Here is a 14,576-nt window from a genome sequence, read left to right as displayed (position 1 = left end):
GCGCAGTTAACACAGAGGTCGAGTCCCGGTGCATCAACATCTGAAGCTACCGCTCCCAAGTTTGATTCGTTTGTAAAATCAAAGGAGAAATGGGACCAATATCTGCAACGATTCAACCACCACCTTGCAATTTACGGCATTTCCAACATGGAGAAGAAAAGAGCGTGTCTACTCTCATGGGTTGGACCTGAAACTTACTCGCTCCTACGTAATTTGTTTGGTGCTGCTGATTTCAGTGCGCAAACCTTCGATGCGTTGACTGAGAAGTTGTCTACACACTTCGAGGACTCAATTCATGTGCAAGCAGCCAGGTACGAATTTTACAATTGCAAAATGCAGCCGGGACAATCGTACGCCGATTGGATCGCTACTCTACGTGGAATCTCCAAGGATTGCAACTTCACATGCTCAAGAGAAGGTTGTGATCAGAGCTACGTTGATGAGCTAATGCGCGATCTCATCATTAAAGAAACGCCGCACGCGGATGTGAGACGGCATTGTCTAACACAAACCAATCCATCCATTGACGACGTTCTCAAAGTAGCCGCAACATACGTGAGAACGCTGGAAACTGATAGGGTTATCCAGGGCGAGAGTAACGGTAAAGATACTTCCATAGTCAACAAAATGACGGGAAGTTATCAGAAGGGGAAAAAACCTTCCAAATCCATCCAAGGCAACTTCCCGGAAAGACTGAAATCCTGCAGCCGCTGTTTCATCGATCACCAGAGAAAAGACTGTCAATATCGACATTCAGTATGTCAGAAATGTGGTCGTAAAGGTCATATCAAACCTGTGTGCATGTCCAAACCTAGTATCACGCAACAGGTCACAACCGTCAATTTCTGCTCAGTGCCACTGCTCTCCTTCGACACCGATCAACTATATCGACGCGTAGGAAACCAGCTCTGGATCAACTCCAGCATCAACGGCATTCCGTTGCCGACACAGTGGGACACTGGTGCACCCTCCGCCATGGTGGGATTGAATGGGTACAAAACGTTGGGCTCTCCGAAACTCTCAGCATACCATTGCTCTTTCGTAGCGTATGGCGACAAGCCACTGAAAGTGAAAGGTATTTGCACTGTAGGCGTGCAGGTGGGTTCTGAAGTTCGAGTTGGCTTAAAATTGGTGGTTCTCGACGAACACCGTGGGCAAAACATTTTTGGTCTCGATTGGAGCGATGCTTTCTCCATGACCGCTAAGGGAACTTCTGCTTTGAATGCAATTTCCTCGCAGATGGTCAAATCGCAATCATGAAATACTATTGACATTTCTGATTCGAACGACAAATTGGTATCTTTTCAGTCCAAATTTCCCTCCGTTTTCTCTAATGTATTAGGACGATGCACCAAGACAAAGGTGACAATTCACTTGAAACCTAATGCCAAGCCCGTATTTAACAAGCCACGCCCTTTGCCTTTCGCAAGGCAAATCGCTGTTCAAACCGAATTGGATAGATTAGTCAATCAAGGTATTCTCGAACCAATCAATTACAGTGATTGGGCAGCACCAATTGTTGCCGTCACTAAATCTAATGTATCAGTACGCATTTGTGGTGACTTCAAAGCATTGAATCAACAAATTCAGATAGGTCAACATCCCCTGCCCATCTTGGATGAAATTCTTCACAAGTTACAGGGTGGTTGTATTTTCACGAAAATTGATCTTGCCGATGCTTATTTTCAGCTAGAATTAGATGATGATGCGAAGAATTTGTGTGTCATCAACACGCAATTCGGTCTATTCCGTTATCGACGCATGTGTTTCGGAGTCGCATCTAGTCCCGCAAATTTTCAACGCTGTATTGATGCCATGATCGCCGGCTTACCCGGTGTTGCTAGTTTTATCGATGACATAATCGTTACTGGCATTGATGAACGCGATCATTTTCGCAACTTATCGCTACTCTTTGAGCGCCTCACCGAATACGGTTTCACCGTCAACTTCGCTAAATGTGAATTTTTCAAAAGTAGTATCGAGTATCTTGGTCACATAATTGACAAGGATGGCAAGCGCCCGTCTCACAAATCCGTTGAAGCAATCAAACAGTTGCCTAAACCTCAGGATGTTCGCCAGCTACATCCATTCCTGGGCAAAGTAAATTATTATCGCACGTTTATTCCTAATTTCACGAATAAAGCCGCTGCCTTGTACCGTCTACTTCAAAAAGACGCAAAATTCATTTGGAATACGGACTGTGACGCAGCTTTTCGCATTCTCAAAAACGACGTAATCGACGCTACGCAGTTAGCTCATTATGATGTAAACAAGCAGCTCATTTTGTCAACTGATGCTTCTCAATTCGGAATCGACGCTGTCCTCTCAATCGAGCACAATGGCGAAGAGAGACCGATCGCGCACGCATCGAAAACACTTTCCGATTCGCAAAAATCCTACTCTCAAATCGAGAAGGAAGCTCTGTCAATCATTTACGGAGTCACTAAATTTCGTCAATTCTTGTATGGTAGAAAATTTACGCTCGTAACGGACCACAAACCGCTTTTAGCTATTTTCTCGCCAGACAAGAAAATTCCCGTGATTACAGCGCAACGCTTACAGCGATGGGCACTAACGCTCATCGCTTACCAATACGATATTCGCTATAAACCAACTAATCAGCACGGAAACACCGACGGTTTATCTCGCCTACCAAAGGGTCCAGACCCTGAGTTTGACGAACTGGAAATTCGTGAAAACGCGGAGATCGTTCACGCTATTAATATGGCATTCGATGGCTTACCGTTAACTCGCAATGAAATTCGGGACGCGACGCTGAAAGACAAAACCATGAAACTAGTAAAATTATCTGTCACTCATGGTAATTGGAATCCAAAGACGCACATTTTTCTTGGTTTTCGACTCGCAAACATTCGCTTTCTCTGCACGAAGACATAGTCATGCTGAATATTGATGGTTTTCAGCGCGTAGTAATTCCGCAGTCACTTCGCTCGCGAGTCTTATCATTGTTGCACGAAGGACATTGGGGTATCGCGAAAATGAAGCAGATGGCTCGACGTTACATCGCATGGCCTTCCATTAATCGCGACATTGAAAATCTCGTTTTAAGAGTTGCGACGTTTGCCGTAAGGTAATGAAAGCGCCTGATCGTCAGTATCGCGAATGGCCAAAAACTTCTGAAAGCTTTGAACGGATTCACTTGGACTTCGCAGGTCCAATAAACAATAAAATGTTTCTTGTCATCGTCGATGCGCATTCGAAATATCCTTTCGTTAAAGTAATGAATGTCGGGTCTACCACAATCTTGTGTGTGGTCAACGCTTTGAAGGAAGTCTTCTCTATCGAAGGCTTGCCCATAACAATTGTTACGGATGGCGGGCCGCAATTCACATCGAATGAATTCGATACGTTTTGCTCCAATTTGGCAATCAGCCATATCGTATCACCGTCTTTTCACCCTGCCTTGAACGGGGAAGCGGAGCGTTTCGTCCAGACTTTCAAAGCTGGACTAATAAAAAATTGCGACGGGGGAAAAGATCTTAACTTTTCGCTCCAAACACTTCTCGCTACGTACCGATGTGCGCTGCACCCGGGCATAGACTTGAAAACGCCTGCCGAGATTTTACATGGTCGACAGCCGCGCAATTTGTTGAGTTTGTGCTCGCCCTTCGATAAATCGAAACCCGTTACGCCTAGACAATCAGTCACTCATTTTGAGATTGGTTCCTCGGTTTACGCTCGTAGTTACCGACGGGGACCAAAGTGGGTTGCTGGCGTGGTAACGGAAATACTGGGACGTGTTGTGTACATTATAAAAACAGATCATGGGTATTGGAGAAGGCACAAGAACCAACTCCAACCACGCTTGATGTCAGCTGGCAATAATACAGCCACACAGGAAGTTGCTCAGCCTCAGCAACCACAGGTTGAGCAACCATTGGTCAGTAATAGGGCACAACGTCCTGCAGCTAGTCCTGCTCGTACGTCGGGTAGACGTTACCCCATTAGAAATAGATAACAAACAGATTTCTATCGGCCGACGTGAATCTCCTTGTACCCTTTAACTTAGAGGGGAGGACTGTTATGTTCGTGTATTTACGTTGGTATCGTTTCACTCTATTTTGTATAGGACTAGTAATTAGCGCCAATCATTATTTCCTCGTGTGCCTTGCGTTGTATTTATACTAGAGCCCGACCGATATTGGATTTCTGAGCCGATACCGATAAGACCGATATCCAGTACCTCCACCGATAACACCGATATATTCAGCCGATATTCAAAAGATATGGAATCTACCTCAAGGTCCATATTTAACACATCAGAGTATTTCTTTCAACAACTTTACAGCCATTGATATGCTTGAACATGAAATAAATGATCCAGGAACTATAAAAATATATCAAAAGCACCAATCCAGCAATTGCAGATTACAGTTCACGAAGCACAATTTCTCGGAGTGAACTTCTGTGGTCTTCCATAGATGATGTATATAGTACTAAACACATTGAGCAGTCTTTCACTTGGTACCATAGTTAGTGGCACAGCAAGAATTGGATATCTTTCTTCATTTCGGTTCCACCGCTACCATGCAGGGGATCTTTCCTTCAATGGTTTCACCATATATTGATATTAATATTGATATTCTTCTGGCAATGCACCTGGAGCCTTCAGCAAATCATTAACAAATAGCTGAAGAGAATGTGCAAAACAACTCAAATTGTCCAAGTCTGCAACTGCTCCACCCATTCCCCTTGGGCCTTGACCATGACCAGCATTTCAACAATCAACATTTTACGCTCTTGTGTCAGAATTGGCCAATGTCATCATGGAATCAAAAATTTTGGTATCAATTATTTGCTTTACTCCACGTTTGCTTGATTTTCTTGCCCTCATGCTTGCATATTTCCTATCATGGTGGTCCCGCAGACCTCAGTCAGACGACTTCATACATTACTGGAATAATTAGCTCTGTTGGTACCGAACCGAGATATGATTCGACGCGACGCTTTTCTCTGTCATTACGAGGGTCAGTCCAGCATGATTGAAGTTCTCATTTCTCTTACTGATTGAAATCTTCTGCAGACAACTATCCATCCAGCTGCTCTCTGTCGTTGGTGATCGATTACTGCAGGGGGATTCCCACGAAGTCAGTGGGGCATAACGGTGGTTAGTTATCTATAATATTTTTCAGATAGGCACGCCTACTGCCCTGTATGCAGTGTGCACTATATGCAGCTTGGCCATTTATTTTTATAATTTACCGTCCTCACGTCTTCTATCGACTTCTCTGACTCCCTGCCACCATGTTGTGACGTCACGAAAATGGCCGATATTTTTTTACCTTCAATGGCCGATACCGATATTTCTCTCCAAGCGTGATATCGACTCGATATTATCGGCGAGCCGATAATCGGTCGGGCTCTAATTTATACCCTGTGTCCTGTTGTCTCGTGGTCTTTCATTTAACTGCACTCTGGATCGTGTCGCCTGTCTTAAAGTTATACTGCTGATAATATACTGATTTTTACCTCGTCGCATTGAGTTATTGTTCAAACAAGATCAAGAACATAACAATCACAACACATACACAGGGTTGATCCCAGTAGCCTATACCACTAAACAAAGGACACATAGAAATATGCCAACTTATATCACCGTTCGAGTCATTGTTTTATCGGTTTGTGACTGTATTCAACCACCAAACCATCGTATTATTGCCAATTCCACAGTCTGCGAATAAAGGTGTAGCTCAGGGGTTCTCAACCTGGGGGCGCCCCCCCCCCCTTGGGGCGCGAGAAATTAACCACGTCTGTATGAATTCTGACCAAAAATGTGCATCATAATCAATCTGAGAAGATGAAACTTATTTCGTATTCAAGAAATCTCGCAAATTCTAACTCCAGCATTCGCGCTCAGCGGAGTATATATAGGCTTATTTCAACTTCATTTGAGCAAATTTTTAATATTCTTTGAAATTTGGTGCAATTCCCACGTGTAAGTCATTCATTACTTCATAGCTTTGCAGTAGCCTAAAGCTCGGTGCGCTGGGTAGCTGTTGGCAATAATTGGCGAACTGCACTGCCTAAGACAGATTTAGATGCAATATAAGTTGCCCGGTTTCGCCCTTAATTAGGCTACCCTAGATTAACACAATTTATTCAATTCCAAAACCGATCGAATTTAGCATGTCTGTACAGAACGATTCCGTGCTCTCTGTAGTCATTGCCAGCATTAGGATTTCTCATTGCAACCTACCTTGAAATAATTTGATGTCCTGTTCAATGTTTTTTTTGCTATTTTCAAACAAGTTTGGGGAAATTTGTCAGAAACGTTAAAGACACAACAACTGGAATGCGGATTCAAACTTGGCGTAAAACATACCATATGTATACTATTAGATCAGGGAAGCGCAACCTGTTGTTGTAGATGGGAATTTGTGCGGCCGTCGACACCTAATTCAATTAGTATGTGTTGGCATCCGTCGACATGCAAATTGAAATTACGAAATCACCCCAAAATTTTTGAGAGAATTTAATTAATCTTGAAATTTTCTTCACACTCCGCGCTATTCAACATAACCTAATTTTTCGATTTTAATATAGTAGCGTCCTCACTCTTAGCCGGAATCGGAATCGTGCGTTCCGCACGAAAGAAATTTGTTTATGATACATTTGGGCGATTTTAATATTTTTCACTGCCGATACAATCGACTATCCTGATCGGGGGTCAAGAAATAACAGCATGCAACCAAGTGACTAATAACATTTGGCCCACCCGAAGATGCCTTATCATTTATAACTTGCCCTAAATTTTCAAAAGCACTCTCTCAATGAACCCTACCGGTTTATCTGATCACATGGGCTAAGAGGGGATAAATATTTGATATTAATATGTGATACTGCTACTATTAATTACGGAATTCATTCGGGAATCTGAAAAATTTTCGCGCTGGGCGCGAAAATAGGCAATCCCAGCATCTATTCATAACATTGCAACTCGCGATTTCGGTACGTACAGAAAAGGCTTTTGTTAAAAGTATAATCGTCCGAACTCCGTAGTTCACTGGCAATGGATATGGATTGATTAAAACAGGTATTTCGCGTCCAGTTAGTACATTACGGCTATGCCCTGGAATGCGGCCTCAGGCTACATAAGTAATCGAAATGGGCCGTGATTAGCAAAAAGGTTGCCTACCTCTGAATTAGATGATGTTCTCTTTTTGACATGACAAAAAGTGTAGGGGGGTCAGGGGGCGCAATATTTTCGACCATCCCCAAGGGGGCGCATGTCCAAAAAGGTTGAGAACCGCTGGTGTAGCTAGAATAGAACGAACCCCCACGATTCGTAATATAATGTAACGCACTATTATGTATATAGGCTGGTTAATGGAGTATTCTAATGAAATACAAGAGGATTTTGAGATATTTGGAGACTGTCGAATCTTCATGCGGCCCGAGAGCGATCTGAAATGTTAAATCCGGCCCGCGACGTGAGTTGAGATTGACACTAGGGATGGTGTGAACCTCTGAAAGGTTCAGGTACGTGTGAACGAGAACGTGAACCTCATGACGTCACGTGACGTCATATTCATAATTCCCACCCTACATTTCAGTGAAGTGATAGCCTTTATTAATGTACACGATACCTAGCGACAACTCGGGCCACATAATGCCACAATGCTGAAGTACATAGTGACGTATTAAACGTCGCCAAATGTATCGACTGCGGCTATCAAATGATATAATAATCCCATAAAATCAATATCTTCCGTCGCTTTGCCAACAATTTCGTCGATGACTTAGAAGGGAATATAAGCTTACGCCTTAACGGTCCAGGCCAGACTTTACAATGTATTCGGCGTCTTAGTATTGCTACACTGATATTGGGCAGAGTATAAAACTGGTATCTATACTTGCTACCAATATTACCCCATTAACAAGATAAACTTCAGTAGCCAACAACCCGATCACGTGGATTTTGTTTCTATGATACAATAAACCTATGAAGCCAAGATTGACCCCGTACACCTGCTAGATTTTTTACATCTGACAACGACATCAATTCTATTGATTGGTTGAATAAGCATCATTCGCTAACTACGCTGTATTTCGGTCTTGATGCTGTGTCATTGCGGTAAAGCTTACAGCAGAGAGTCACTATAAATATTCACAAACGGAAAGTTGGATATTTCGAGCAAACTTTTGTAACAAAGCAAGTATAACTTTTGGGATTGTCAAGGTGCATGCTCGTTTAGTGTTTTTTATGCTTCCGGCGCCATCCTGCTGTTGAAATGCAATAGATTTCAACCAATGATGTTATAATGAAGGGAAAATTGTAATATATGAAGTAGGTTCACAGTGCAGAGCCTACTAAGATTCGTTTGTGAACATGAACCTCTAAATTACTGAGGTTCACACACAGAGCGCGAACGTGAACCTCACGCTCACACCATCCCTAATTCACACCCGTGTTGTAGGGGTGATGAAGGGCACTGAATACGAATATGGAGCTTTTTTGAAATTGTCGCTAGTTTTGGAGACAACCGATAGGACTATTTTGACTGAAATCCGACATTATCGTGGTATGGGCTGGAGAACTAGCTCAGTCGTATTATAGAGTTCACAAATTCAATCTAATTTGAATGTGTAGATACTGAACACTTTTTAAAATCATAATACAGCAACAACAAAACATGCTCATCGATTACATACCCGTCGCAACTTGAATATTGATTCATTGTGCCCTGTGCTTCTTGCGGCACTCCGGCATTCTTACTTATTCTCCTACAAACATAGAAAACGGGGATACTTGGTATAGCCATTTTGTTGGCTGATCCAACAGATAATTGACCATCTAAATTCTAAAAGTAAACAGTGACGAGCCGCATATCGGTATTTTAGTTAAAGGTCAACTGCATCTTCATAGACAACTTTGCGGAATCATGTTCAGAATTTTTTTTCATACCGAAATTGCCGACTTTCCGTATTTCAAACTAATCGGAAATTGCCGTAATTTGGACCGAAAGTCCCAATATTGGTATGTTTACAGAAAAAGCGGAATGTTCATTGTGACGTCATGTAGTTGACATCTCTTCTGGTCGCTGCAGATGTATGCTGTAGGGTTGGCGGTCTTGCAGTAGCAGGGCGCTTATTTTAGTTAGTTATGGCGGAGGTTTCGCTTGTAATGGATTCACCAGGCAAGTCCGAGTACTCAGATGTCGAATGTAAGTATGCTTTTTCCTCTCACTTACGAAAGTAATGTTGAAACGAGGACACGTTTCAAGTGTTGGTGTGCTCGATCCCATATCAGTGGAACTTCTTGCTGCTCCGAAAACGAGGGGTCGTTTGAGTATGATTATTGATGACTAACCTAAGGATGTTAGTGATATATAGTATGATCAGCCTAGCTTGTTCACTGAACTGAACTGAACAATGTTCAGCTTAAGCCGCTTGTCTAGACCAAATGAAATGCACCGGTATGTGTAATTTGGTGGAGAACCTCCTTCCAGTTATTAATCTTGGTATTATCAATTACAGTTGTGAGGATGGAGGTTGCCAACTTATGCAAACTATCAGGGGAGAGTTGAAGTGCTGCAAACAGGTCCCTCGAGCAACGAATGAATTATTAGTGCATCACAGCATTATCAGGATTTCAATCAGTAGTATGCATTGGAGATTGTCTCGCTATAGATATCAACAGGAATATTGTCATATAATTATAACATCCAGTTTGATGCATGAGCGAATGAGTCTCATTCACATGAAATGTTGAGTCGGGTGCCAAATAATTACCCGTCAGTAACACAACAATTACGCTTTTCAGGAAGCTGAGAAAAACTGTACACGGAAATTTTGTTTGCTGGCCACTGGGATTCTGCAACAAAAGCCAACGAAAAATCTTGTCTGCGCATCCGATCAAATCCAGTACTTTCAAAGGATTTGAATTTTACAATGCTTCGTGAAGGAATAGTTGTATTGAAAATAATAAATGCAACATAACCAATCCATCAACAGTACTACTGTGTCAGGGAGAGAAATATAGAGTTTTGTGTGCAGCAATAGCTTCTTTCAACTAATTTTGACGATGCCGTTAGTCGAATGAGGATGAATCATCACAATAGACTTGGTCGACTCGGCCGTTTCTGGTCTTGCTTTAATGAATGCGTCAACTTCATCATTGCAGGAATCTAGAGCAGGAGTAAAAATATCACTGAGTTTTATAACAAAGTCGAATCGAAGGCAGTAGGCCTATACCAAATGCTGTTCGGAAGTATCATCCTACCTAACTTTACGACTATTATGATGATAGTGATAAGTTTTCATCTTTTACTGAGCGGTCAATATTGATAGGTTCAGTCACAGATATCTGACACTCCTCATTCAATAACTAAAGTAACTAATATGATTACATGACCGCACATGTACCGTACACAAAAAGAAGTGTCTTTTCAAAAGTAATAGCAACTCTTCCTTAAATAGGAGGTCAGCGATATATAACCATTATACGTCATGAAGTCAGCAGGTTATGAACTCCCTTTATAGTAACTAATGCATTTATAGATCTTTTTTTCTTAATTGATTTTCAAGTGTTTTTATTTCAGACTACGTACACTTCCACTTACAAGTTTTTCAAGGCATACATATTTCAGTTATTTGCACAAGCACGTGAGTGTAAACAATAATAATACTTCGATGACTACCATACCACAGTCAATACTACTATAAGCGGTTAGTTACACTCTTACAAAACTATAGCTGACACAGTACATTTTCACTTACCGATTTCGGACACTTTGTATAGCTTTAGAAAAGCGTTCCTCTGACATTACCACAATTTCACTGGTGCGTGGAAATAAAGTATGAACGGCACTACTGCAGTACGTCAGCAAGAGTTGCCCGTGTTCAGTAGTCAGTTTTCTTGCGTGTTGCGTATCTCGGATACTTCATTGAAGCAAGATACTTGTTAGTGATTCGCATTTGAAAATGACTCTGCCTTTGGTTGTCTATAAGTCCGCACTTTCGGTCTTAATGGCGTCCGGTCGCCTGTCGGTATATGGATGGGTTTTGGCAGCGATGTCAATGCATTGTAGGTACGGCATATTGCGTATTGGACCAACCATACGCGACATAACATCTGACTCTATGAATTATCTCCTTCACAGCTTTCATGATCCCACTCAAAGACCCAAATCCACAGCAAATCTAAGCAATAATCCCACCTAACAGCCAACAGAAATAACAAGGACTTTTGTTGTGTCAACTACTTGACGTCATTTCACGGCTGGGTGATTTCGTTTCCGTTTTCCGGAATTTCGATTTGTAATTCAAATTACTTGAAAACTATCAGGTAATTTCAATTTTCATTATTTTATTCATATTCCTAACCACATAATGTACGAAATAAGGTGAAGTCATTTTGAAGATGCAGTTGACCTTTAAGGTTCACAAATGAAAATTTACATAGCTCCCTACTCTTCTTTCATCTTGGTAGACCGTCCGAATATCCTATGCAAAAATATAATTTTTGGCACTGCTCTTTTCACAACCAAAGATCTCGTTCCAGGTCAAGTTCAGACGAGGACCACATACGGGTTCTTCATAGTGACGGGCAATATGAACGTCAAAACATCTACGATCCACTCCCTACTACTTGAAATATTTAGGAGTTGATACAGTATTTTCGGTTTATTTAGGAGTATACGTATTGGTTAGTATATTCATTTTGAATAGTAGCATTCGGGATTGGATAAGAGATGCTATCCAGCTGCCGAATTGAGTATGATCAAGTTACTGCTTGGACATCATCTCTTATCCCATCCTGAATATGCTAATCATTACAATGACAGTCAATTTCCATAGTTGCTCGCGGGCGTTCTCTTTTTCAATTGAAGGTCCTGGAGTCTACGATCATAAAGCTTCCAAAGCCGATTCTCTGTCGCCAGAAGGAACGCTTCTACACTCTTGGAATATTTTATTGATGTTCTGTGTTGTTGTCTCCGGTTATTTATAACCGAATATGTACTCGTTAACGTTTGTTTTGTATCGGTACTACCGTGTTTTGCCTGTCTACTAGTTGATTGTTATTGCTATTATTACGTCATACATATAGGACAGGAACATTCAACGCCGGCGAAATATACGTCTGTGGACAATTACACATATGTGTATATTTATCAAAGTTTTCGGTAAACGTAAGGGCAGTCCTTTTCGGCCAATGTTTTCTCGCCGCTGATCGTTCTGGCATACCACTTGGAGTCGCATGTCACATCGCCTATAACTGTATATGTCTTGGTGCGTCGTGGTGCTGTAATGGCCGACCCCGAAATTCCTATTTCTAAAAATCATGCGTATTTTTTTCTTGGGGTGGGAGATACTGCGGTGATCCCGTGATCATTCAACCAGGAATGGATCTTTCGCTATATCTCGCATAAGAGAAATACTTCTCGTTGCGATGACTCGAGACTCGAATATATAAGTGTCTGTAACCAGAGGTGGTCAAAGTTGTCACCGTCGCTACTCGAGTAGAAATAGAAGTAACACCAGAATTTCTACTTAGGTAGAAGTAGGAGTGATGGTTCACAAAATAAGTAGGTATTCTACGCATATTTCTGCCTACAAAACTGAAAACTGACAAGTGGAAGTAGAAGTAGTCTAAAATCAGTCGGAAAAATCTACTGCAAGTACTTCAATAATTAGAAGTACTTCGTTACTGGCCACCTCTGTGTGTAACACGTATTTAGGGATTATTTACAATCTAAGACTCTATACACAACTACTGAATTAACGTTTGAATAAACTGATGGTATTGAAGAAGACGAGCTTCACCACAAGCAACGAGGACTTATCTTCAGTTAAGTATTAGGTATAGCCGAGCACCAAATATGATTGGTTAGCTATACTTCTAATACAGATCAACCAGATACAATTATCCTGAATTGATGCGGTGCACAATAACCAATACATTTGATAACATTAAATCGCGCGCAGAGCGAAATTTTATTTTAAAGATGCATAAATTTTAAAAAAGTCTCTATAATTCATGCTAAATCCTGTAATAATTTTGGGCGCCTTCGAGCTCCCCCCCCCCCAATTGGAGGGTTTGGGGTGCGGCAGTTACGGCCCTTGGTTACGGCCCTGATATGCAAGGTTTTGCAGGAGAAACAGTTTCATCTCGCAACCTATCAAATTCTGCTTTCTTGCCGCTCATCGCTGACATCCTATGCATAGCAATAACGACAATTACCAATAAATACTAATATATTTGAATAAAATATGTTATTTAGGAGTCAGTGGCTCGCTGTGCAGTCAAATAATTTTAGTTCTTTGAGAAACAAAGCTGTTAGCTACTGGACGACAGCATTTCCTTATATGGTGTGATTTAATCAGCATTTTCAAACGGTGTTCTTCTTTCTCCACGTGTATTCGATTGCAATCTTTTTTAAAATCAAAAAAGTACACAACAACACCAACTACTTGCTGCTTTTTAGGCTTGACCTAAAATCATTGGTAGGTCAATATATTGAATTCGATAGTAGTCTGTATTGCTAATAAAGAATTCTTGAACTGTTGATAAATATATTGACGTAATAAGAACAAAGTGGGACTTTTCATTAATTGCGTTTCGGAACCTCGTGCGTCATCCCTCGCCGAGGTAACTACATGTGATTCATTCCATGTTGTGGCGATGAATTATCACAAAACGGGACATTGGCTCTATGCGCTGAGGAATGTTGTCCAATGTAAACACGCGAACATCCCTACTGCGATGTAACTAATATTCACACATGTGTTCTTGGATTTCTCAGTCATGAAGACGCCTGGTACCATAATGTTCAGTGTATAGTCGTGACTAAACTATGTTTACAAATAACCTAATGTGAGCCGATTAATGAATTCAAGACCATCAACAATTTTCACGGAAAGGATGTGCGCCACAACAGCAGCCACTTTATATGATAAGTTATTTGGGTTAATTTTTTACTTTCAATAACTTTGTTGTAAGATGAAGGTCCATGACCCTGGACATGTTATATGGCGTAGGTTGTCGGTTTTGTATACGCCATGCTCTAATAGTACCTTTGACATATTTCCAGTAATTCCTATAAATGTGCGATTAATCATTAATGTAATCTGTGTATGAAACATTGATCATCGCAACTCAACCTTGTATGAAATTGATGTTTACGGGCGCACATGAAAATGCATCGTACATCTGCCAAGTATCGCACTCTACAGACGTACGGTGTGTTAGCAGACTTAGCAATGAAGGCGGGAACCGAGGATGGCTCCTCTGGTTGAGTTAAGCGCCATGCCAACTGTTTCGTTTATGTGATATGTGATTTGCAATTAACCCCGAATCACGAGCTGGTGCCGGTGGACTCCACGAATGTCATACCTTGATGACAATATGTCAGCTAGCTTACCGCAATATGATTATACCGTGCTATGTATTTCTTGGGGTTTATGCCTGAATATAGCCTGGACAACTTACGGTAATAAATGTATACCATAATCAAGTATATAGTTACTTTCTACGTCCTATTGTGATACGTTTGCGAACCTAAAACGATGATTCGAAACAAGAAACGAGAACTTTACCATGAGTACAGAACCAG

At 41.3% G+C, this 14,576-nt stretch overlaps 1 protein-coding gene and 1 long non-coding RNA gene across 2 annotated transcripts in view; one reads left to right on the top strand and one right to left on the bottom strand.

Moving 5' to 3' along the window:
- The window catches only part of LOC145439855 (uncharacterized), a 366,083-nt gene that overhangs the window by 266,351 nt on the left and 85,156 nt on the right, over positions 1-14,576 (bottom strand). The gene's annotated exons all lie outside the window — the stretch shown is intronic.
- LOC145439883 (uncharacterized) lies at positions 9,193-9,968 on the top strand. The gene is made up of 2 exons (XR_013915381.1): positions 9,193-9,623; positions 9,785-9,968. It is a non-coding gene; the product is annotated as an uncharacterized LOC145439883 (long non-coding RNA).

This window comes from Botryllus schlosseri, chromosome 5 (assembly GCF_051294905.1).
Source record: "Botryllus schlosseri isolate E-star chromosome 5, Bs_hap1, whole genome shotgun sequence".
NCBI classification, from domain to species: domain Eukaryota; kingdom Metazoa; phylum Chordata; class Ascidiacea; order Stolidobranchia; family Styelidae; genus Botryllus; species Botryllus schlosseri.
This window is presented reverse-complemented; position numbering and strand designations above follow the sequence as displayed.